We start from the raw sequence: 21997 nt of genomic DNA, 5'->3' as shown, positions 1-21997 counted from the left end.
CTTTCTTTATACATACATACTAGTTACGAGTATACTATCTCTTTATCAACCAGTCTATATATTAGCAGCAGACACAGTACAGTGCGGTAGTTCACGGCTGTGGCTACCTCTGTGTCGGCACTCGGCAGCCCGTCCATAATTGTATATACCACCTAACCGTGGTTTTTTTTTTCTTTCTTTATACATACATACTAGTTACGAGTATACTATCTCTTTATCAACCAGTCTATATATTAGCAGCAGACACAGTACAGTGCGGTAGTTCACGGCTGTGGCTACCTCTGTGTCGGCACTCGGCAGCCCGTCCATAATTGTATATACCACCTAACCGTGGTTTTTTTTTCTTTCTTTATACATACATACTAGTTACGAGTATACTATCTCTTTATCAACCAGTCTATATATTAGCAGCAGACACAGTACAGTGCGGTAGTTCACGGCTGTGGCTACCTCTGTGTCGGCACTCGGCAGCCCGTCCATAATTGTATATACCACCTAACCGTGGTTTTTTTTCTTTCTTTATACATACATACTAGTTACGAGTATACTATCTCTTTATCAACCAGTCTATATATTAGCAGCAGACACAGTACAGTGCGGTAGTTCACGGCTGTGGCTACCTCTGTGTCGGCACTCGGCAGCCCGTCCATAATTGTATATACCACCTAACCGTGGTTTTTTTTTCTTTCTTTATACATACATACTAGTTACGAGTATACTATCTCTTTATCAACCAGTCTATATATTAGCAGCAGACACAGTACAGTGCGGTAGATCACGGCTGTGGCTACCTCTGTGTCGGCACTCGGCAGCCCGTCCATAATTGTATATACCACCTAACCGTGGTTTTTTTTTCTTTCTTTATACATACATACTAGTTACGAGTATACTATCTCTTTATCAACCAGTCTATATATTAGCAGCAGACACAGTACAGTGCGGTAGTTCACGGCTGTGGCTACCTCTGTGTCGGCACTCGGCAGCCCGTCCATAATTGTATATACCACCTAACCGTGGTTTTTTTTTCTTTCTTTATACATACATACTAGTTACGAGTATACTATCTCTTTATCAACCAGTCTATATATTAGCAGCAGACACAGTACAGTGCGGTAGTTTACGGCTGTGGCTACCTCTGTGTCGGCACTCGGCAGCCCGTCCATAATTGTATACTAGTATCCAATCCATCCATCTCCATTGTTTACCTGAGGTGCCTTTTAGTTGTGCCTATTAAAATATGGAGAACAAAAATGTTGAGGTTCCAAAATTAGGGAAAGATCAAGATCCACTTCCACCTCGTGCTGAAGCTGCTGCCACTAGTCATGGCCGAGACGATGAAATGCCAGCAACGTCGTCTGCCAAGGCCGATGCCCAATGGTATAGTACAGAGCATGTCAAAACCAAAACACCAAATATCAGTAAAAAAAGGACTCCAAAACCTAAAATAAAATTGTCGGAGGAGAAGCGTAAACTTGCCAATATGCCATTTACCACACGGAGTGGCAAGGAACGGCTGAGGCCCTGGCCTATGTTCATGGCTAGTGGTTCAGCTTCACATGAGGATGGAAGCACTCAGCCTCTCGCTAGAAAACTGAAAAGACTCAAGCTGGCAAAAGCACCGCAAAGAACTGTGCGTTCTTTGAAATCCCAAATCCACAAGGAGAGTCCAATTGTGTCGGTTGCGATGCCTGACCTTCCCAACACTGGACGTGAAGAGCATGCGCCTTCCACCATTTGCACGCCCCCTGCAAGTGCTGGAAGGAGCACCCGCAGTCCAGTTCCTGATAGTCAGATTGAAGATGTCAGTGTTGAAGTACACCAGGATGAGGAGGATATGGGTGTTGCTGGCGCTGGGGAGGAAATTGACCAGGAGGATTCTGATGGTGAGGTGGTTTGTTTAAGTCAGGCACCCGGGGAGACACCTGTTGTCCGTGGGAGGAATATGGCCGTTGACATGCCAGGTGAAAATACCAAAAAAATCAGCTCTTCGGTGTGGAGGTATTTCACCAGAAATGCGGACAACAGGTGTCAAGCCGTGTGTTCCCTTTGTCAAGCTGTAATAAGTAGGGGTAAGGACGTTAACCACCTCGGAACATCCTCCCTTATACGTCACCTGCAGCGCATTCATAATAAGTCAGTGACAAGTTCAAAAACTTTGGGTGACAGCGGAAGCAGTCCACTGACCAGTAAATCCCTTCCTCTTGTAACCAAGCTCACGCAAACCACCCCACCAACTCCCTCAGTGTCAATTTCCTCCTTCCCCAGGAATGCCAATAGTCCTGCAGGCCATGTCACTGGCAATTCTGACGAGTCCTCTCCTGCCTGGGATTCCTCCGATGCATCCTTGCGTGTAACGCCTACTGCTGCTGGCGCTGCTGTTGTTGCCGCTGGGAGTCGATGGTCATCCCAGAGGGGAAGTCGTAAGCCCACTTGTACTACTTCCAGTAAGCAATTGACTGTTCAACAGTCCTTTGCGAGGAAGATGAAATATCACAGCAGTCATCCTACTGCAAAGCGGATAACTGAGTCCTTGACAACTATGTTGGTGTTAGACGTGCGTCCGGTATCCGCCGTTAGTTCACAGGGAACTAGACAATTTATTGAGGCAGTGTGCCCCCGTTACCAAATACCATCTAGGTTCCACTTCTGTAGGCAGGCGATACCGAGAATGTACACGGACGTCAGAAAAAGACTCACCAGTGTCCTAAAAAATGCAGTTGTACCCAATGTCCACTTAACCACGGACATGTGGACAAGTGGAGCAGGGCAGGGTCAGGACTATATGACTGTGACAGCCCACTGGGTAGATGTATGGACTCCCGCCGCAAGAACAGCAGCGGCGGCACCAGTAGCAGCATCTCGCAAACGCCAACTCTTTCCTAGGCAGGCTACGCTTTGTATCACCGCTTTCCAGAATACGCACACAGCTGAAAACCTCTTACGGCAACTGAGGAAGATCATCGCGGAATGGCTTACCCCAATTGGACTCTCCTGTGGATTTGTGGCATCGGACAACGCCAGCAATATTGTGTGTGCATTAAATATGGGCAAATTCCAGCACGTCCCATGTTTTGCACATACCTTGAATTTGGTGGTGCAGAATTTTTTAAAAAACGACAGGGGCGTGCAAGAGATGCTGTCGGTGGCCAGAAAAATTGCGGGACACTTTCGGCGTACAGGCACCACGTACAGAAGACTGGAGCACCACCAAAAACTACTGAACCTGCCCTGCCATCATCTGAAGCAAGAAGTGGTAACGAGGTGGAATTCAACCCTCTATATGCTTCAGAGGTTGGAGGAGCAGCAAAAGGCCATTCAAGCCTATACAATTGAGCACGATATAGGAGGTGGAATGCACCTGTCTCAAGTGCAGTGGAGAATGATTTCAACGTTGTGCAAGGTTCTGATGCCCTTTGAACTTGCCACACGTGAAGTCAGTTCAGACACTGCCAGCCTGAGTCAGGTCATTCCCCTCATCAGGCTTTTGCAGAAGAAGCTGGAGGCATTGAAGAAGGAGCTAAAAGGGAGCGATTCCGCTAGGCATGTGGGACTTGTGGATGCAGCCCTTAATTCGCTTAACAAGGATTCACGGGTGGTCAATCTGTTGAAATCAGAGCACTACATTTTGGCCACCGTGCTCGATCCTAGATTTAAAGCCTACCTTGGATCTCTCTTTCCGGCAGACACAGGTCTGCTGGGGTTGAAAGACCTGCTGGTGACAAAATTGTCAAGTCAAGCGGAACGCGACCTGTCAACATCTCCTCCTTCACATTCTCCCGCAACTGGGGGTGCGAGGAAAAGGCTCAGAATTCCGAGCCCACCCGCTGGCGGTGATGCAGGGCAGTCTGGAGCGACTGCTGATGCTGACATCTGGTCCGGACTGAAGGACCTGACAACGATTACGGACATGTCGTCTACTGTCACTGCATATGATTCTCTCAACATTGATAGAATGGTGGAGGATTATATGAGTGACCGCATCCAAGTAGGCACGTCACACAGTCCGTACTTATACTGGCAGGAAAAAGAGGCAATTTGGAGGCCCTTGCACAAACTGGCTTTATTCTACCTAAGTTGCCCTCCCACAAGTGTGTACTCCGAAAGAGTGTTTAGTGCCGCCGCTCACCTTGTCAGCAATCGGCGTACGAGGTTACATCCAGAAAATGTGGAGAAGATGATGTTCATTAAAATGAATTATAATCAATTCCTCCGCGGAGACATTGACCAGCAGCAATTGCCTCCACAAAGTACACAGGGAGCTGAGATGGTGGATTCCAGTGGGGACGAATTGATAATCTGTGAGGAGGGGGATGTACACGGTGATATATCGGAGGGTGAAGATGAGGTGGACATCTTGCCTCTGTAGAGCCAGTTTGTGCAAGGAGAGATTAATTGCTTCTTTTTTGGGGGGGGTCCAAACCAACCCGTCATATCAGTCACAGTCGTGTGGCAGACCCTGTCACTGAAATGATGGGTTGGTTAAAGTGTGCATGTCCTGTTTTGTTTATACAACATAAGGGTGGGTGGGAGGGCCCAAGGACAATTCCATCTTGCACCTCTTTTTTCTTTTCTTTTTCTTTGCATCATGTGCTGATTGGGGAGGGTTTTTTGGAAGGGACATCCTGCGTGACACTGCAGTGCCACTCCTAGATGGGCCCGGTGTTTGTGTCGGCCACTAGGGTCGCTAATCTTACTCACACAGTCAGCTACCTCATTGCGCCTCTTTTTTTCTTTGCGTCATGTGCTGTTTGGGGAGGGTTTTTTGGAAGGGACATCCTGCGTGACACTGCAGTGCCACTCCTAGATGGGCCCGGTGTTTGTGTCGGCCACTAGGGTCGCTAATCTTACTCACACAGTCAGCTACCTCATTGCGCCTCTTTTTTTCTTTGCGTCATGTGCTGTTTGGGGAGGGTTTTTTGGAAGGGACATCCTGCGTGACACTGCAGTGCCACTCCTAGATGGGCCCGGTGTTTGTGTCGGCCACTAGGGTCGCTAATCTTACTCACACAGTCAGCTACCTCATTGCGCCTCTTTTTTTCTTTGCGTCATGTGCTGTTTGGGGAGGGTTTTTTGGAAGGGACATCCTGCGTGACACTGCAGTGCCACTCCTAGATGTGCCCGGTGTTTGTGTCGGCCACTAGGGTCGCTAATCTTACTCACACAGCTACCTCATTGCGCCTCTTTTTTTCTTTGCGTCATGTGCTGTTTGGGGAGGGTTTTTTGGAAGGGCCATCCTGCGTGACACTGCAGTGCCACTCCTAGATGGGCCCGGTGTTTGTGTCGGCCACTAGGGTCGCTAATCTTACTCACACAGCTACCTCATTGCGCCTCTTTTTTTCTTTGCGTCATGTGCTGTTTGGGGAGGGTTTTTTGGAAGGGACATCCTGCGTGACACTGCAGTGCCACTCCTAGATGGGCCCGGTGTTTGTGTCGGCCACTAGGGTCGCTAATCTTACTCACACAGTCAGCTACCTCATTGCGCCTCTTTTTTTCTTTGCGTCATGTGCTGTTTGGGGAGGGTTTTTTGGAAGGGCCATCCTGCGTGACAGTGCAGTGCCACTCCTAGATGGGCCCGGTGTTTGTGTCGGCCACTAGGGTCGCTAATCTTACTCACACAGCTACCTCATTGCGCCTCTTTTTTTCTTTGCGTCATGTGCTGTTTGGGGAGGGTTTTTTGGAAGGGCCATCCTGCGTGACACTGCAGTGCCACTCCTAGATGGGCCCGGTGTTTGTGTCGGCCACTAGGGTCGCTAATCTTACTCACACAGCTACCTCATTGCGCCTCTTTTTTTCTTTGCGTCATGTGCTGTTTGGGGAGGGTTTTTTGGAAGGGACATCCTGCGTGACACTGCAGTGCCACTCCTAGATGGGCCCGGTGTTTGTGTCGGCCACTAGGGTCGCTTATCTTACTCACACAGCGACCTCGGTGCAAATTTTAGGACTAAAAATAATATTGTGAGGTGTGAGGTATTCAGAATAGACTGAAAATGAGTGTAAATTATGGTTTTTGAGGTTAATAATACTTTGGGATCAAAATGACCCCCAAATTCTATGATTTAAGCTGTTTTTTAGTGTTTTTGGAAAAAAACACCCGAATCCAAAACACACCCGAATCCGACAAAAAAAATTCGGTGAGGTTTTGCCAAAACGCGTTCGAACCCAAAACACGGCCGCGGAACCGAACCCAAAACCAAAACACAAAACCCGAAAAATTTCAGGCGCTCATCTCTATGGTAGAGTCCAGTCTTTTAATGAACTTAAGATAATATGATAAAGTCCAGTCTTTTGATGCACTTGTAATTAGTAAGATATAAGGCTGGTTAAACTCCACTTTAATATATCATAGTATTTCAACACGGGGTGTAGTATGTTTCCCTGGCGCTTGGGATCCCGGCGCGCATTGGTATGCCGGCATCGGGGCAAGTGCAAAAGAGCCCCTTGTGGGCTCATTGCACTCGCCATGCTATGCTTGCCACTCTGCGGGCACGGTGGTGCGCTAAGCGCGCCACGCTATTTATTCTCCATCCAGGGGTGTTGTGGACACCCCAAGAGGGAGAATACTTGTCGGTATACCGGTGGTCGGCATTCCGGCATCGGTATGGTGAGAGCCGGTATATCAAGAGCCACCCTTTCAACACATGTGGCTAAATGTAATGGCCTCCAAGTTCTGGAGGTGCGGGAATTTTGTGCAAGTCAGCTCATGTTTTTAAGGCACCAATAATTTACAAGGCAAAACAAACCTGGTTTTCCCTTGTAAATGATTGCTGCTTTCAAAAAAACAGACTCGCACAAAATTCCCGCACCTCCAAAACTCAGAGGCTATTACATTTAGCCAATAGTGTCCGGCTCTCTGTGTGTAAATTACAATCGAGATATTAATTGATATACAAATCCTCCTTACCGCCAGCTGCTGGTTTTTCCGAGTGTGCAGTTTATTGGGGGATTGTCCCAAAAAGTGTGCAGATTTACTGAATATTTACATATTGCCACCAATTAGTTGTAAATCATGTTTTTAGCCATTTTTATGTGATTGATTTTCAATTAGTATATTGTAATATAAAGTAAAATTATTTTTAAATTAGCTAAGCAGTGCTTCTTTTTAGGGGGCTAAGGGGTACATTTACTAAGCAGTGATAAAAGCGGAGAAGTGAGCCAGTGGAGAAGTTGCCCTTGGCAACCAATCAGTACTGAAGTAAAATCTATAATTTGCATACTATAAAATGATACAGAGCTGCTGATTGGTTGATAGAGAAATATCTCCACTGGCTCACTTATCACTGCTTAGTAAATGTACCCCTTAGTCTTCCATATTCTGGTTTGGACTTACAAATAGACAATAAAATGAGGCACATCACAAATTGTCATATTATGTTTTATAACGTGAACCAAAAGACCAAACTGACAGGGTATATATCCCCAAAATATGGCTAGCCTTGGCTCTACCCAACATTAAAGGCAAGGCAGCCAGCGGAATTTGTGGGGCCCAGTACAAACAAAAAAATGCATGGCCCCCTATCTCCTTGGCTCCTCATCCCAAAGTCAGGAGCAGAGACACAGATTTGGTGGGGGCAGAGATATAGATGTGGGGAAGGGGAAGGGATAGATGTGGTAAGGGGGCAGAGACACAGATATGAGGAAAGGGCAGAGGTAGGAATAGTAAAGTGTATAGGAGAGAGGGGCAAAGGTACCTCTGTGCACAGAAGCCACAATCTGACAATTCCATCTTCAGTGCAATGCACACTATGGGGGTCATTCCAACCCGTTCGCACGCAGCGGTTTGTAGCTGCGGTGTGAACGGGTCTGGAATGCGCATGCGCGGTGGCCGCACTGCGTACGTGCGTCATTGCCCGGCGTTAGGGGTCGCTGGGTTACGTCGCAGCCAACGAAGAAAGCGGTCCCAGAGCCAACCGCAAGAAGATTGACAGAAAGAAGGCGTTCCCGGGCGTCACCAGACCATTTCCTGCCATTTTCGGGGAGTGGTGAAGAAAATGCAGACGTGTCCAGGAGAACGGAGGGCGGTTGTCTGACGTCAAAGCCGGCTCCAGCATCGCTGAGATCGTCGCACAAGGTAAGTATGTCCAGGGCTAGTCTTGTTCTGCTTGAAAAAATTTTAGCTTAGCAGGGCTGCACAAGCGATCGCAGCCGTGCATAGCTAAAATACACTCCCCCATAGGTGTGTACTAGTTGATCGCAGCAGCAGCAAAAAGTTGCTGGCTGCGATCAACTTGGAATGACCACCCATGTTCGGCCAATGTGAGCAGGGGGGAGGAGAGGAGAAGAACTGCAGGCGGAGAAACTGCGAAAGCAGAATAGATGCATAATCTGATCCTGCCGCAGGTGTTTCTGCTTCAGTGTATCAGAAGATCATGATCACTGCAATTAATGAATGACTCATCGCACAGTTTAGATGTATGATGAGTCATTCATTCATATGACTCTCTGACCAGTGCTAGCAGCTTGCACTGTGTGAGTGTAATGATTAACTCTGCTGGCGGGCAGGCCACCTTCAGCTGTCAGGGCCAGGGACTCCAGTCCCGGCAGACCCCCCCTGATGGCAGGCTTGATTAGAGGTAATTCCTGATAAATTCGTCCTCTGGAGTTTGTAGTGACGAGTCTACTGAAGTGGATATGGTAAACAGTATCCAGGTTTAAAGTATAGAGAAAAATGAAGTAATAACTTAACCAGCGCTTGTCCAATTAGTTCTCATGTACCGTCCCGTATTCAAATGGGAGTATGGAAAAAGAAAAAAGTGCATATAGTGGTCCACAATTTTAATGCACATAGGTGAACAAACGGTACAATAAAAATAAAATTAAAAGATGCAATATTAAAATTGGTGCAACATTCAGCAAAATTCATAAAGTGCAGGGGAAGGCATACATTAATTTATAAGGAGGCTTTCCCAGGCAGGTGATAAAGGGATAATTACCAAATAGATTGGAACTGTAATATAAACAGTTCAAGTGCGCTCTTTAAATGATATCTGGCGGTCCCGGGTATGCCGTCAGTTCAATTGGTAAATGGTAAACGTCCTCACCAGCCGGATTCCCTCCTCCACCTGTATGCAGGTTTACAGTGGGCAATAGAGTATGTAGTCCAGCACATGCAACAATGTACCAATGCAGAATGTTAACACGGCGTAGTGACTGTCAACATTTTGTACCAAACCCTCACAGATTAGTTACATTTAAGTTTTGATGCTCAACTCTAAATCTGAGATCAATGACAAAGACTCATTTAGTTTGTCTCCTAGTCAGAGTTCAAAGTTCAATACACAGCTTAACGCATTAATTTGGTCCTTAGGGGGTGTGACATTTTATGATGGGTGGACTTGAGGAGACTCGGATGGTCAGAGAAACCTCATTCTGCACCATACTTATTAGAGATGAGCGGGTTCGGTTTCTTTGAATCCGAACCCGCACGAACTTCACTTTTTTTTTCACGGGTCCGAGCGACTCGGATCTTCCCGCCTTGCTCGGTTAACCCGAGCGCGCCCGAACGTCATCATGACGCTGTCGGATTCTCGCGAGGCTCGGATTCTATATAAGGAGCCGCGCGTCGCCGCCATTTTCACACGTGCATTGAGATTGATAGGGAGAGGACGTGGCTGGCGTCCTCTCCATTTAGATTAGATTTAGAAGAGAGAGAGAGAGATTGCTGTGATACTGTAGATTAGAAGAGAGTGCAGACAGAGTTTAGTGACTGACGACCACAGTGACCAGTGACCACCAGAGACAGTGCAGTTGTTTGTTTTATTTAATATATCCGTTCTCTGCCTGAAAAAAACGATACACAGTCACACAGTGACTCAGTCTGTGTGCACTGCTCAGCCCAGTGTGCTGCACATCAATGTATTGTATATAAAGCTTATAATTGTGGGGGAGACTGGGGAGCACTGCAGGTTGTTATAGCAGGAGCCAGGAGTACATTATAAATAATATTATATTAAAATTAAACAGTGCACACTTTTGCTGCAGGAGTGCCACTGCCAGTGTGACTAGTGGTGACCAGTGCCTGACCACCAGTATATTAGTAGTATTGTATACTATCTCTTTATCAACCAGTCTATATTAGCAGCAGACACAGTACAGTGCGGTAGTTCACGGCTGTGGCTACCTCTGTGTCGGCACTCGGCAGGCAGTCCGTCCATCCATAATTGTATTATAATATATACCACCTAACCGTGGTTTTTTTTTCATTCTTTATACCGTCGTCATACTAGTTGTTACGAGTATACTACTATCTCTTTATCAACCAGTGTACAGTGCGGTAGTTCACGGCTGTGGCTACCTCTGTGTCGGCACTCGGCAGGCAGTCCGTCCATCCATAATTGTATTATAATATATACCACCTAACCGTGGTTTTTTTTTCATTCTTTATACCGTCGTCATACTAGTTGTTACGAGTATACTACTATCTCTTTATCAACCAGTGTACAGTGCGGTAGTTCACGGCTGTGGCTACCTCTGTGTCGGCACTCGGCAGGCAGTCCGTCCAACCATAATTGTATTATATACCACCTAACCGTGGTTTTTTTTTCATTCTTTATACCGTCGTCATACTAGTTGTTACGAGTATACTACTATCTCTTTATCAACCAGTGTACAGTGCGGTAGTTCATGGCTGTGGCTACCTCTGTGTCGGCACTCGGCAGGCAGTCCGTCCATCCATAATTGTATTATAATATATACCACCTAACCGTGGTTTTTTTTTCATTCTTTATACCGTCGTCATACTAGTTGTTACGAGTATACTACTATCTCTTTATCAACCAGTGTACAGTGCGGTAGTTCACGGCTGTGGCTACCTCTGTGTCGGCACTCGGCAGGCAGTCCGTCCAACCATAATTGTATTATATACCACCTAACCGTGGTTTTTTTATACCACCTAACCGTGGCAGTCCGTCCATAATTGTATACTAGTATCCAATCCATCCATCTCCATTGTTTACCTGAGGTGCCTTTTAGTTCTGCCTATAAAATATGGAGAACAAAAAAGTTGAGGTTCCAAAATTAGGGAAAGATCAAGATCCACTTCCACCTCGTGCTGAAGCTGCTGCCACTAGTCATGGCCGAGACGATGAAATGCCAGCAACGTCGTCTGCCAAGGCCGATGCCCAATGTCATAGTACAGAGCATGTCAAATCCAAAACACCAAATATCAGTAAAAAGCCTCTTTTTTTCTTTGCGTCATGTGCTGTTTGGGGAGGGTTTTTTGGAAGGGACATCCTGCGTGACACTGCAGTGCCACTCCTAGATGGGCCCGGTGTTTGTGTCGGCCACTAGGGTCGCTAATCTTACTCACACAGCTACCTCATTGCGCCTCTTTTTTTCTTTGCGTCATGTGCTGTTTGGGGAGGGTTTTTTGGAAGGGACATCCTGCGTGACACTGCAGTGCCACTCCTAGATGTGCCCGGTGTTTGTGTCGGCCACTAGGGTCGCTAATCTTACTCACACAGCTACCTCATTGCGCCTCTTTTTTTCTTTGCGTCATGTGCTGTTTGGGGAGGGTTTTTTGGAAGGGACATCCTGCGTGACACTGCAGTGCCACTCCTAGATGTGCCCGGTGTTTGTGTCGGCCACTAGGGTCGCTAATCTTACTCACACAGTCAGCTACCTCATTGCGCCTCTTTTTTTCTTTGCGTCATGTGCTGTTTGGGGAGGGTTTTTTGGAAGGGCCATCCTGCGTGACACTGCAGTGCCACTCCTAGATGGTCCAGGTGTTTGTGTCGGCCACTAGGGTCGCTAATCTTACTCACACAGCTACCTCATTGCGCCTCTTTTTTTCTTTGCGTCATGTGCTGTTTGGGGAGGGTTTTTTGGAAGGGACATCCTGCGTGACACTGCAGTGCCACTCCTAGATGGGCCCGGTGTTTGTGTCGGCCACTAGGGTCGCTTATCTTACTCACACAGCTACCTCATTGCGCCTCTTTTTTTCTTTGCGTCATGTGCTGTTTGGGGAGGGTTTTTTGGAAGGGACATCCTGCGTGACACTGCAGTGCCACTCCTAGATGGGCCCGGTGTTTGTGTCGGCCACTAGGGTCGCTAATCTTACTCACACAGCTACCTCATTGCGCCTCTTTTTTTCTTTGCGTCATGTGCTGTTTGGGGAGGGTTTTTTGGAAGGGACATCCTGCGTGACACTGCAGTGCCACTCCTAGATGGGCCCGGTGTTTGTGTCGGCCACTAGGGTCGCTTATCTTACTCACACAGCGACCTCGGTGCAAATTTTAGGACTAAAAATAATATTGTGAGGTGTGAGGTATTCAGAATAGACTGAAAATGAGTGTAAATTATGGTTTTTGAGGTTAATAATACTTTGGGATCAAAATGACCCCCAAATTCTATGATTTAAGCTGTTTTTTAGTGTTTTTGGAAAAAAACACCCGAATCCAAAACACACCCGAATCCGACAAAAATAATTCGGTGAGGTTTTGCCAAAACGCGTTCGAACCCAAAACACGGCCGCGGAACCGAACCCAAAACCAAAACACAAAACCCGAAAAATTTCAGGCGCTCATCTCTAATACTTATCACTGTTCCTTATGGCCTCTGGGAGATCTCAGAGGAGAAAGTCATTATTCATGAGACTGAGGGGACATCAGGACAGTCTTTATTGAGTAATTCCCTTTTGTGTGTTTTAATATTTATATTACATTTCTGAGCCGAGAAATGTGCACATTAGTAAATAACCCTTATATATGAAGCCCCAAATAGGTTGATATATGTATTTAGCAAAGGCTACTGCTGACGGTGGTGACTGCAAGTGGTAGCCATGGGCCTGATTCAGAGATGGATGCAGTGAGTATCGCTGCTGTGTCTTTGGACTCAGCAGCAATGCTAAAAATATGCTCATGCAGCAGGTGGCGTCTGTAGGGAAAAGACGCCTCCTGCCAGCATTGCAGATCCGAGTGCTGCATCCAAAGGTGCAGCATCGGATCACCATTGCGACCTTTGCCCTTGGCATGTGGCAATATATGCGGCTGCGGGAGGGGAGGCTAGGTTAAGGGGAACGGTTAGGGTTAGCCTGCGGGAGGGGTGGTTAGGGTTAGGCAATGGGGGGAGGGTTAGGGTTAGATTTGGCCAAGGTCCTTTAGCCCACTTGATTTAAACTCAACCCTGAGAACCAGAGGCGTCACTGGATGTGATGACACCCGGTATGCGCTCTGCACTATTCCCATGCCCAAAAGGGAGCATGGCCTAATAAAAAGGGACATGGCCTTGCAGGGATCATCACTCCGGGGGCATGTCCAACATCTCCGGAGATGCCGGCTGCCCCTGGAGACTGGGCAGTGTGTGTGCCAACTCTTCATCTGTGATAGGAGCCGAGTGTTGCAGGAGAATATCTTTCTACAGCTCCCGGCTCCTGTCACTGCAGAAGAGCAGGCACTTTGGTGTCGCCCCTTCTGATGGTGACACCCGGGTACCGGCCGCACCCCGCGCATCCGGCGTGTGACACCACTGCTGAGGAATCCGGGATTAGGAGTAACAAAGACACAGGAGTTGCTGCTGGAAAGTTTCAGCTAGGCATAGAGAGAGTGTGCAGCAGCATCATACCCAGCACCCCCAACCCCCCATGCCCGGCATAACACAGAGCGTGGGGCACAGCACGCACATCCTCCCTTTACCTACGGCTACATCAATAGTGGCAATGAGGAGACAGTGGGGGGGATTCAGATATGATCGTTGCTGTGCGCTTTCGCACAGCAGGCGATTAGGTCCAAACTGCGCATGCAAATGTACCGCAATTTGCAGACGCGTTGGACAGCTACAACGGGCTTCGCCGGTCAGCGACAGGATGGTGCGAATCATACGCAAGGTGATTGACAGGAAGAGGCCATTTGTGTTTGGCAACTGACCATTTACAGGGAGTGTCCGGAAAAATGCGGGTGTGTCCAAGCATTTTGACTTTTGAGGGAGGGTGTCTGGCGTCCGCTCCGGCCCTGATCAGCAGGATTCAGTCGTACTGGAAGAGTAAGTCCTGGGCTGCGCAGAGACTGCACAAACTGATTTTTAGCAGCTCTGCTACACATAGGAACGCACACTTACACAGCGAAAATACACTCCCCCTGTAGGTGGTGACTATCTGATCGCAGAACAGAAAAAAACGCAGCCCAGCAATCAGATCTGAATTACCCCCAGTAACTGCAGCACACACATTATTACTGGTGGTACCTCACACGAGAGATAGGAGCAAGGCACAGATGATGCCTCCTAGAGGAACAGCCAGCATCCCAACACTGCCTCTCACACCCCCACCCGTGCACTCCCCGCTGTCATACGCTCAATTACTTCTGCATATGTCCTGGCTCCGTTGTCTGGGCTCAGCAGGTACAGGTGAATACAGTCTGACAAGCACAGTGGCAGCTGGCATCAACAGTAGACACAGCAGCTGGGTAGCAGAGCAGGGAGAGCGCCTCTCTGCAATGCATGACTTTGCTGAGCAGGTTACACTGGCCCTGGCAGGGATGCTGATTGAGTACTAATTACGTGCCAGGTTCTGTGGGCGATAAATCTCTCCTCCTTTAGAGTGCACTGTGCTGTCTATAGCATTCACCATCTTTTTATGATACAGTGGGGGCGTGGCCTAACCTCCCACAATTGAACAGGCTTTCTTCAGGGCCCTCTGCCTGTGTCGTTGGGCCTGTATATATAGACTGCTCCAACAATTGATACACCACTGATACACTGTGGCTGTGGGTGACTGGGAACATATTGCAAAACGAGTGATAACAAATAAACTTGATCTGCACAGACTGCTGGCAAATGTATTGGAAGAATAGGAAATGTGCTTCTTGTCAGTAAGGTTAGAGGATAGCAGATATATCAATTAAGATAGAATATAGCAAGAACAATTGATAAAAGTGAGAAACAATGTCAAAGCTATTAGGATATAATAAAGCACTAAAGAGAAGAGGCTATAATTAAACTAATTTCCTTGTGCAAGCAATGAGACTAAAGAAATTTACATGCAAATTGAAACTTTATACATTCAGAGTACATAATGAAGGGGGATCAATTAAGAGGTTGTGAAAGATTGACGTACCATTTGTTTACATCATCATGTTTTGGATGAAGAAGCAATGAAGCTACGATTGTTATTTCTGAGCTATAGCTACATACCGGGCCTGATCCAGCGGCACATGCAGTGATTTTAAAGTGATAGCGCAAGAATAGTGGATTTATTTGCAAACTGAGTGGCAGGTGGTCAGCATTTGGGGGTGGTAATGGGGGGTGGATAGAAAAGTGCAGACATGTCGGGACCGTTTTTGGGGCATACCAAAGCCAGCCACTGCAATTTTGCTTGCAGCTGGAGAGACCTCGGTGTCTAAGGAGAGCCGATCTGTCTGAGATTGTATAGAGTTACTCAAAAGTTCCATGGTCAACCTATGTGCATCCGATGTTTCCGCTGTTGTACATAAGCGGTGGATGTAAAATGCCGGCAGTGGGCGTGTCTATGCAAAAGAGGACGCCTGAGTCATCATCCAGACCCTCCAACATGACCCGCCCCACTAGGTACAAAATGCTCTGTTCCTGGATTTCCCTCTTAATTTATGATTTCCATCACCTGTGTTGAACTAGTTAAATGATAAGAAAGCTGTTTATTCACAGGTGATGGCAATAATAAATTAAGAGGGAAGTCCAGAAACAGAGCATTTTGTACCTAGTGGGGCGGGTCATGTTGGAGGGTATGCATCAGCATGTTTTTACAATTGCACAGTGAGCGAAATCACATCAGCGAATCAGGCCTTTTGTAATTGTATGCAATGCATGGCTCTTTCAGTGCTCAGAAACACTGGTTATAATAATTGCACTCATCCTGTGTAGTTACTGAACTGAAGGATGCATCTTGAATGTAACTTGTTATATTTGGTGAGTCCAGCACATACGGGAGGTGCAGAAGCTCATTTATCACACCGTTGCTTAATCTACACCAGGGCTGGCCAAACCGGTCCTCGAGATCTACCAACAGTTCACATTTTCCAGACCACCTATCTGGTGCACAGGTGTAGTCATTACTAATTAAGATGTGCTGCATTCATTCCTAACTGACAATTCTACAGATCTCCAGGAGGTCTGGAAAACATGAACTGTTGGTAGATCTCGAGGACCGGTTTGGCCAGCCCTGATCTACACTATGTAGACAAAAGTGATTGAACAGTAACAGCAAATAGATCAATGTGATTTTATTGATGTCAATACTTTGCAGGTCCACCATGTGCAGTGATTACCCTTCTTGGCAAACTGTCCACAGGTCCCTGGACAACAGCAGGCGGTATGTTTTGCCATTCCTCCTTAAGTAAAGTTACCAAATGTAAAAATGAAGAAGGTTGAGTCCGTCTAGAGCACACCCGCCGATCCAACTCAACCCAGAGGTTCTCAATGGGGCTAAGATCTGGAGTCTGAACTGGCTAGTCTATCCAGTTACTGAACTTTGTGTAAACCAGTCCAGCGTTGTCCTGGAAACATGACATTGCGCAGCCTACGATGAACCCCCCTATTAAACTATGTTAGCTCCTTCCGGTAAGCCATTTCGTTAGCAAATGATCTAATCAGTGCCACTCTACCCATTTTATACCTTCACAAACATGTGTCTGCTGCAGGAGCACCCCACTTCACTTGCATCGGGTGGTGTCGGGGTCCAATCACTTTTGTCTGCATAGCATACCCGGATGTCCAGGAGGCTACAGAATTCTGGGGAGCTCTCCCAAACTCTCAAGAAAGTAGACCATAATTTCCGATAAGTGGATGCCTGTGGCTTGATGCGATTTGTGGGGAATTGCCTCATTTTGGCACCTGGAGTGGGGGCTGGGTTTTGCTGATTTGAAGACTGCGTAGGTCATGAATGTGGCCGAGACAACATAAACTCACCGGCTGGGCATGCGGCACGCCTCTTAATGCATCACTCTGGCACGGAAGGGGTTACAGTTTTTGTGGGAGGAACGTAAGGGAAACTGCCTGGATTGTGATTGGCTGGATTCTGTATAGGGGCTGGTCTGACATACATATAGTCTTCAGACCCAGGACAGCCTGCCTCTTTCCTGTTTTTCCGTGAACTGCAAGTACTACTGAATTAATCTTATCTGTTCATTTTCAATTCTTCTTTTCTTTTCATTTCCTAACTCTCTTCTCTCTTATTTTTCCTACTCTCTTGTTCCTTCCCTATTCTTCCTTCTAGTTACCTCTGCTGTCTCCAATCCCTGCTCCCTTACTTTGTTCTATCCCTCTAGCTAAATTTTTATGTGTCTTATTGCAGCCTCAGCCTGAGCCAGACGCAGCGCGGGCCTCCCCGCCCGGCTCATGGACTCCACTGAGGTCCGGCCGGCCCGGGGTAGACCTGCTGCGGCTGCTGGATGGGAGACTCAGGGCGTGCGTGGCCGGGCTCAGCCGCCCGCCCGCGCTCTCCTGCGTCCGCGCTCTCCTCTCTGTCCCCGCCGCTGGCTGCGGCCGTGGATGGAGCGCGGGAGGTCCGGATGCTGCTGAGGCGGCCTGACAGGGACGGTGTCGCGCCGTCCCTGATCCCGCGCTCGGGCCGGCTGTCGGCCGCGTGAGTAATGTGGGGCCGGGACAGCGCTCCCGCCCTGCTGCTCGGTGGCTCTCACCTGCCAGGGGGGGCAGCCCCCCTAATTATAGATCCAAACAAGACTGCAATAAAACAAAAGTATAAATAAATAAAAAATAAAAAAAAACGGTTCAAGGCCAGCCAGGGCACACCCAAATTTTATAATTTGACACCGGGTGACACGTTCCAGTGGGGGTCGTGTGGCTGGTGGACCCGAGGGGTCCGACGGCGCACGCGTGCCGGCATTTCCTGCAGTCACCAGGGGGGCCCATATGAGGTTTACTCCCGCTGGTGCTCTCTGGTCCGGGTAGTGCCCTCCCGTGGCGGTGTTCCCGCTCTGCGGCCGCAGATGTCTTGTTGCCGCCATTGTACCTGGCAGGGCCCATCGGTCGGGGGCTTTCCGCGTCCGCCCGCGAAGGGACGGGCCGCCTGGCCTCTCCTGCCGAGGTTGGCCCCGTGGCACCAGCCCCTTCCGGGTTGGCTCACGTACCGATTCCTTCTGCCGCCAGACGTGGCCGTGCAGCCCCTGCTGGTCATAGGCTGGGGTCCCAGCTGCCGGTCACTCACCACATGGTGGGTGGCATGCGCATGCGGGTGGCGAGCGATCTGCCCCTCCCCGTGTCCAGATTCCTACTTCCGACATGGCTGCGGTCAGCCCTCAGTTGGACTTTGCGCTGCCCCCATCTAGCAGTGACGACACTCCGGTTTCTCATCTTGAGGCCTATGCTCAGGATAGGAGGAGGCGCAGCGCAGGCGGTTCAGCCAGTGAGGGCTCTTCCGGGTCCTTACTCCCTACGGGTGGTTTGCGAACCTCCCGTGGGGGTGCGGGACTCGCGTTCCGTGTTTGAGCTTAGAGCTACGGCGTTTGCTCCTTTGGTAGACGCCACCGTCTTGTACGCCATTCGTGCCACAGTCATGTCGGCGGTGCCCCCCCCCTTGTCATCCTCCGTACACGGGGGACGGGGGACGGACACCGCTTCTTTGGCTGATAGCTTCGCGCAGACGCTTACGCCGCTCCTGTCCTCTGGCGGAACGGCCGGCCCGCGCCAGCTCTGCTCGCGGCGGCTGTGGGACCGGTGGGGTCCACGGGAACTATGTCTCTTTTGTCTCCCCAGCCGTGGATGTCTAGACTGGAATGGAGTCGGCCGGTGCCTCAGCGAGTCATCCGAAGGGTGCAGGGACGGACGGAGTTGCTTCTCGTGCAGGTGAGTCTTCTTCGGACCCTGACTTGTCCCGGGGTAGTATGGTTACACCCCGTAGCGGGTTGGGATCTAGTACTCAGTCCCGTCCTCTAGCGAGGGTAGACGTAGGGTTTACAGCAAGCGCAGTAGACACAGGCGTAGTCGTCGGGGCACGGACTCATCCCTTGGCTCAACGTTCTCGGAGGGGGTGTCCTCCGACGGCGGTTTGCACAGGGTTAAACGGCGCGAGCGCCGGTATTCAACCTCTTCCGCCTCGCAAGTGTCGTTCGAGTCGGACACCGTTCACTGCGCTAACACGGCGGTGCAACGTGGTCTGATGCCCCGGGTCCGGGACGGGATCCGTAAGGGCCTATACGTCAATATCTTCTCCCTCACTAGTGTTGATCGTTAAGCTTTGCTTTCAGCTACGTAGACATGGACAGGGCAGCGAAGCCGCTTTGCGATCCTACCCTAATTGGGTTAGGTGCATGTTAATCTACGCGGCGTGTTATTTAGAGACGCTCCCGGATGAGCACATGAACCTAGTGCTCTATCAATTCCTTATACACGTGCTGTACCAGGAGTATAAAGGGTCGGCTGGGCGATGTTACTAATAGGTCTTCCGGCGCACACTGCTCGGCCGGGATTTCTCAATTTTCGGTATAATGGATGTCAAATTGTGCTCGGAGCTGACGAAGGCCTCCGTGGGCACCGAAGAGGGCAGTACGGCGAGACGGTGGCCAAAGCCGCCTGGCTCTCGTTCAGCTGCTTTTCGAGCGGGTCCTTCCCATACAGGGCATGGTAAATGCTTCGCTTTCAATAATGCCCAATGTGAGTCGGGTGGTCAGTGTCGTTTTCGTTGCTCCTGCATCGGATGTGGCGGAGCCCATGGGATCAAGGACTGCACCAGTCCTGGGACACGGGGTAATTCCGGCTCGCAGACCCGGCAGAGTCGGGTTCCCACGGCCCCAGGCGCTGTCCTTGGCCCCCACCCCAATTAGATTACTGGCACTCATACCCTGGCTGCGAGGGTACCCGCGGCAGGTGGACACCCAATTTTTGCTCTCGGGTGTCACGTTCGGCATCTCCATGCCGATATCTGGGCTAGTGGGTCCCGGGGCTGGTACGAACCTGCGTTCTGCTTGGGAGTTTCTGGTCGTGCTCCGGCAGAATGTCCGGGCTGAGGTTTCGTTGGGCAGGAGGATAGGCCCCTTTTCGGAATCCCCCCCCCTTCCTTACCGGATTCAGTTTTGTCACCCGTCGGGATAGTGCCCAAGAAGACCGCGGGCGAATTTAGGTTCCTCCTTAAATTATGCTATTCCCGATTTATCAGTGTAGAGTCATTTACCTGTCCTTTGTTTCGGCCATAGCCACCATTAGGTTCTTTGGAACGGGGGCCATGATGTGTAACTTGGACATCCAGTCAGCATTTCGTCTTCTCCCTCTGCACACTTCAGCCTTTAGGTTTATGGTTTTTTTTATATTGGGCGATGGCTATTACATAGATCGGTTCCTCCCTATGGGTTGTTCTCTCTCAATGCGCATACTTCGAGGGATTCAGTTCTTTCCTCCATTGGTGCCTGGAGCATGCGACGGGCGATCGGCGGGCGAATTTCGCACAGCTTGAATGATTTCCTTTTGATCGGGCCACAGAACTCAGATCGCTGCGCTAGCTTGTTGCGGAGGGCACTCGCCCTCTTTGCACACTTTGGGGTTCCGGTGGCGCCTGAGCGGCTTTAGCGGCCCTCTGCATCCGTAGTTTATCTCGGACTTCAGATTGATTCGGTCGCCGGCCTCCGTAGGCTCCCATTGGATAAGGTGTTACGTCTTCACGTTGCTATCCTTTCTGCGCTTTCTGCGGGCAAGCTTACTTTCATGCAGGCTCAATCACCTTTGGGCCTGTTTAATTTTGCTTGCAAAATGGGAGCGGGCGACGGTTGGAATTCGACGCCCGCATCATTTTCTCAGATTGTCCCTCGAAATTCGGCGGTATTTATGTACAAGGGATGAATTTCTGGTTCGTTTCAGCGGCGTCTGTGTTGGGTGGGAGGCGGTCGTGTCTAGCACCTCCCTGGAGCTTTTCACGGACGCCTCTGGCGCTTGCGATTAGCGAGCGCTTCACGACATACTTGCTGTTGCTGAAAATTTTTCCCATACTGGGCGCATTGGAGCTCTGGCGCTATGCCCTGCGTAACAAGCAGGTGGTCTTCTGGTGCGACAATTTGGGCGTGGTTTTTGCCATCATTAGGCAGGAGTCCACATCCATGCCGGTACTGCGGGTGTTCGCGCAGATAGTCTTGCTATGCTGGGTGTCCAGGCCGAGCGCAACGAAATTACTGATACCCTTTCTCGCGGCGAATGGCAGCGGTTTAGGCAGTTGGCTCCTGCAGCTCTAATTCAAAGGGACTTCTGTCCTGCTTCTGTGTGCGGATTGGAGGATTTAGCCCACAAGTCTTTGGCTTCTGCAACTTTCGCGGCTTGTCTGGCCGCTTGGGAGCGGTGGAGTCGTTACCTTCTGGAGAGGGGCCATAGTGGTAAGACCACTCACAAGGCAGATGGCCCATAGTTGCATTGGATTCGGGATGTCAGGGATGGTGGCAGATTGCCGATCCCTGAACATCTGGGCAGCCGGCCCTCAGGGATGGTGGCGGAAGGCCGATCCCGGAACATCGGGGCAGAAGGCCCTCCAACATTTAGGATATTATTTCAATTATAATTTTGAGATATTTTATTTTCATGTGCTGTATGTTTTCTGCTATGTGTGATAAATATTTCAACCTCCCCTTAGTTAGAGAGGGAGTTTTTCATCCAAGTTTAGATTTAATGGGCCTTCCTTTCAGTCAATAAAAGCCGTCGACGTACGCCCCGACGGTTTGCAGTATAGGATTCAGCGCTCACGATACGGGGATACGATACGGGGATACAAGGTTCGCCTCTTCATGGCGGCCTTTACGAAGGCCTTCCACGGTGCGTTCGGGGTGGATGAGCTGGTGTCCGTCTCTCGGACTTCTGCCTCGCCAATGCTGGCGACCCACGTCGTCGTACGCCCCGACGGTTTGTGGTGTAGGATTCAGCGCTCCAAGACTGACGTAGTCGGCAGGGGGGTGTGGGTTCGAGTGGGGTCGGGCTCGTGTGCGGGGCATTTGTCCAGTTGTCGCGGCCCGGTCTTATTCGTCCGTACGGCCTCCAACGCCTCCCGGGTGGCTCGTCCATAGTGACGGTTCCCCGTTGACCAGATATCAAATTCCGGTCG

This window comes from Pseudophryne corroboree, chromosome 6, assembly GCF_028390025.1.
Source record: "Pseudophryne corroboree isolate aPseCor3 chromosome 6, aPseCor3.hap2, whole genome shotgun sequence".
In the NCBI taxonomy this organism is placed as follows: domain Eukaryota; kingdom Metazoa; phylum Chordata; class Amphibia; order Anura; family Myobatrachidae; genus Pseudophryne; species Pseudophryne corroboree.
Note: the sequence above shows the minus strand (reverse complement) of the source record.